The sequence below is a fragment of the Rhamphochromis sp. 'chilingali' genome (genome assembly GCF_963969265.1).
Source record: "Rhamphochromis sp. 'chilingali' genome assembly, chromosome: 22".
NCBI classification, from domain to species: Eukaryota; Metazoa; Chordata; class Actinopteri; order Cichliformes; family Cichlidae; genus Rhamphochromis; species Rhamphochromis sp. 'chilingali'.
The window spans coordinates 5881840-5886285 of NC_137950.1; the positions used below are offsets into that span (position 1 = coordinate 5881840).

At 38.6% G+C, this 4446-nt stretch overlaps 1 long non-coding RNA gene across 1 annotated transcript; it reads left to right on the forward strand.

Moving 5' to 3' along the window:
- Window positions 1-1148: 1148 nt before the first annotated feature.
- Window positions 1149-4128, forward strand: LOC308390199. Its single transcript, XR_013970415.1, has 3 exons — window positions 1149-1655; window positions 1911-1990; window positions 4061-4128. It is a non-coding gene; the product is annotated as an uncharacterized lncRNA (long non-coding RNA).
- The last annotated feature ends 318 nt before the right edge of the window (window positions 4129-4446 follow it).

Consider the following 4446-nt stretch of genomic DNA (forward strand, 5'->3'; position numbering starts at 1 on the left):
TCCAGCTGCAGATACAAATCTCCCTTGGGGTTGCATCAAGAAGCTTATCCGGTGTAAAACTCCAAATGAAACATGTGGCACCCTCATGGCAAGGGAGGAATTAAAATGGTATCAATACTGCGTATACTTCAAAAAGTACCTCAAATATGAAGTCAAAATTGTTCCTTAAAGTACTTTACAATGATGAACTCGAGGCATTCAAACAAAATGATCATTAAAAAATATCAAATAAACCAGGTAATTTAAGTATTTTAATGGATATAGTTGATGTCCTAAGAGAAATCTTCAATCACACTATTCCTAAAGACCACAACAATAATCCTTCTAATTGCACTGCCATAAGACTTTGATGGAAAGGCTTTAATCTGCAACAAATCCTATTAGCAAATGCCCCAAGGCCGACTTTAACTAAGTGTAAGTTCTATGAAAAATACAAAACGCATTAGATGCAATCTGTGGTTCATGCACTGTTTTTCATATGCAGTATATCCCTCTGTGCTTTGTGAAACAAAAGCAGCGATCTGATCAAGATGCATTATCTGAGGCTTGACGTTCGAGGCAAATTAACAGTCTTCAGTTTCAGGAACTCTGCGCTGCGTTCTGGTAAACTTTTAGGAAATGACTAACGGTCATTTATGGATGAATAAGCGTAACTTGGAATGTCCACATATCCTCTAATGCAATTCCCTGTAACGACATTCACCAAAGCTCCACAACCAGTTTGTTTCTCTAAACAAACTAGAGAACACATCCTAGCCAGGCGGACTGGTCAGAAAATAAACAGAAAAACAGAAGAAATGGCCTGATTGTTCCTTCTTTCAGAGAGACCTTCCAGTGAAGAACACCCCACCTCTGATCCGGGAGAAACTCCCAGGGCGGATATCAGCCGCACCTCAAGTCATGAGTTTTCTCTTTTTTTCACTTAAGTGAATCAACAGCAAACGCAAAACAAAAAACAAAGAAAAACACGCTGGTAATAGCTAAGATGGCAGGACACAAGAAGGATGGACACACACACCACACACACAAACACACACACCACCCCCTGCTTCTTTTAGAAGCAGCCTCGTCTCCAGGGTGACTGAAGACAAAAAAGAGGCCTTGGCACAGCTGGTCTGTAGCGACAGAGAGACAGAGAGGGAGGAGGAGGAGGAGGAGGAGGAGGAAAAAACAGTGAATGAGTGTTCAGATGTACAGACAGGATAGAGGGTGAGGGGGAGAGAGACACAGCGAAAGCAGGGAAAGAGTTGATTTGGAAACTAGTTGGAGGAGGGAGAAGGGAGGGGAAAGAGTGAGGAGGTACGCAAACTCTCTGAGAAAAGCAGGAGAAAGTGAACACTCTCACAGGAGGAACAGTTGTGGTCATAAAAAAGAAACGGCTGCTGATCTGCTCAAAGAGTCATATTACGTCCAAACATCCAGTGCTGCTCTCTCTCTCTCTCAGTCTGAACTGAAGCAGGCTAATTAGATGAAGAGCAGAAGACCTGCAGGCACCACAAACTAACTTATGAGAAGAGAGAAAGAAGAGGGGGAGGGAGAAAACAAGCAGGAGTAAAAGTCAGTGAAACGTTCTGGGGACTGTTTACTTCTGCCTTTGGCTCTGCTGTCAGAGAAGAGTTACCAAGTGGAAGTAGTGGCACACATTTGCTAAAGAGGTAAGAGCTTTTTCTTGTCTTTGCACATGTCAGCTTTTACTGTGCTTTATGCCAAGTTTATACAGACTAACATTTGAAGGCCACACTTACTGTACTTGTCATTCTCAAATGGAAATGCTTAAGTGCTGTAAAGTAAAGAAAACAGGTACTAAATAAGCAAACTTGTCTATATGAAGCCCAAAGAAGGTGATTTCTTTGATTTCTGTTACATGTTTTACTCTCGTTTGCGCCTTGCCAAACATAATGTGAGCGCAGCGGAAGGACAAAGACAAGAGGTTGCAGTGTGAAGAGGGTCAGCAGCAGAGGCCTCACATTCTTCAGCCTCACTCCAGCAGGTGCTTGGAATCAGCTGGACGAGCTGCTATAAACAAAAAGAATATACACATATATTCGCCCAGGGTAAAAGTATCTGTATTTAGGCACTTATGATGAAATAATGCAGTGTTTGGGGGTATTAAGTGTTAAAAGCACACTCTGTCATGTGGAACTGACTGTCAAAAACAAATATAACAGGAAATCCGTTATGAACTGCAGACTGATGTTTCATGACTAAAGCAACAGAACATGTCAAGTATGACAACCACAAAAAAAAAAAAGAAGAAAAAACTATAGTACTTCCTGATCTGATAAAGAATAAGAGTCGGTAGAAATTCTGAATAATCACATAGTTTTACTTAGAGTTACGCACACATTAAACTAAACAGATTTAATAGATTAGTACAGTACAGCATATGTGTGTATGCATCACTAATAAACAACAAGTAAGGCTTTAATATGCTTTAAGCTTTAATATGTACAGTTTGCAGATCACCGTCATCAGTTTTGACGGTAGATGTGGTGTTCCACAGGGTTCTGCATTGGATCAAAAATTCATTATTTAGTATATTAATGATATAAGTGCAGTGTCTAATATATGAAATGGTTGAAAATGACATGTTAAATCTGCATAGGTACTGAATTTGTTTATGCCAATGAAAAAAGGGGATATTAGTATATTAAATATATCTAAAATCACTGTGTACACCACTATGTGGTTGTACAGTTACTGAAAGACCATTCTAAATCAGTAGTTAATTAGTCATCCTTGGAAATGAACATACACCAAGATATATGGTGTAATACACAACACAAAGACAGAAAAGCATCAGAGCAAACAGTTGAAACTAAAAGAAACAACACGGATATACAAAACATTGCATCCATACATAAAATAGTCAAATGGTAAAATAGATAAATTGATAAATCCAGTAATCCATGACAAACTTTTTTTTAAACATTTTTGTGACTATGTTGCCTAGCAACAAACAGCAGGGCGTCTTGGGTATCGTACTTTTAATGTTATATTTAATAGCTGGATATTAACTGTTCAACTAAATCAAAAACAGTGTTTTAAATGTTTTTACTTGGAGAGTGTCCCAGTGTAACCAGTGTCAGTTTTATACACCAGTCCTGCTGCGCTTCAGCAAGATCAGTTAACTGCTAGTTAGCATTATATATATATAGCATTACATTAGCTTGGTAGGCGAAAAAACTAGCATTAGCTAAACTTACCTATACTCAATGCAAGTCTCTTAAATATGGGTGAGGGTTAAGACAAAGACAAAAAAAAGTAAAAAATAATTTCGTAAACTTAATCAAAACAACTAAATTAGAGAGTTTGGCCAATCAAAAAGTAAATGTAAATCTTTTTTTTTTTTAACTGTTTTGCTTTTTTACATTAAAAAATGCTAGCTTTACAACAAAAATGGATAAAGCCGGAAGAACGCCTTTTGTTTCTAGATTTATCACAATTTATTTATTTAACAACTATTTTAACATTATATGAAAATCCAGGGCTTTGAAATTACTATGTGACGTGTTTTGGCACTGTGTTAAAGAGACTGGACTCAATCAGTACAGACTTGGTTCCACACAGGTTAGTCGGCAGGTTTTTTTAGTCCATTCAGAATTTGTCTTCAGTGTCCTGTCGTGTTCCTGTGCCCTTATCGCCTCTGCAGCTTCTCCCACACACAGCTGCTCCAGTGCTGATGACAGGCCTCAGTTTTGAAATGCCAGGCCTGAAATAGTTAGCCTTGTTTATAATTAAACTGCACACGCAGGAAGGTTTCTCCTGTCTGTGGATACAAACACACCAGGCCTGACACAAGCCTCGCACACAGTCTGTTCACAAACACGTATAGCCTAGACATGTGGTCTGCCAAATCTCACTACACATACAGTAGACTAATTAGTGGTGCTGATATATAATGAGTGAGTATTTGGAAAGCATAGAGGATTTAGAGATTGAAAGAATTAAAAAAAAAAATCAGGCTTGAGGTGTAATTGCAGGGTGGAAGAGTAAAATCGGAGCAGTCCAGGGTGGAGCTGAACTACTTCTTTTTTTTTTTTTTCATTTCTACATTTAGAGCTCTACTGAGGCCTTTTTCTTTTGGAAAATCATTCTTTCAACTCCTGCACCCAGAAGTCAGCATGGACCAGCAGCTGCAAGATATTTTTCGCAGGGTGTGGACCAAACTACAGGCTCTCCCAGAAGCAACTCCAGTGGAAGTGGGAGCCTTTGCCGTCCTCCTCCTCTTTATTGGTGAGTTTTAAGCACTGATCCATCATTCAAAATATGCCACACAAGGCGAAATTAGTGGGACAATAAAGTATTGAATTGAATTGAATATGTAAGTGGAATTACAAAAAATCATTTATTTATTCATTATGTAAATCCTCTGGTTTGAACTTCACCCGTGTATGATAAATGCTGAGTAGTTATTTCATTTCCACCTCCCTCTTGATATTGGAG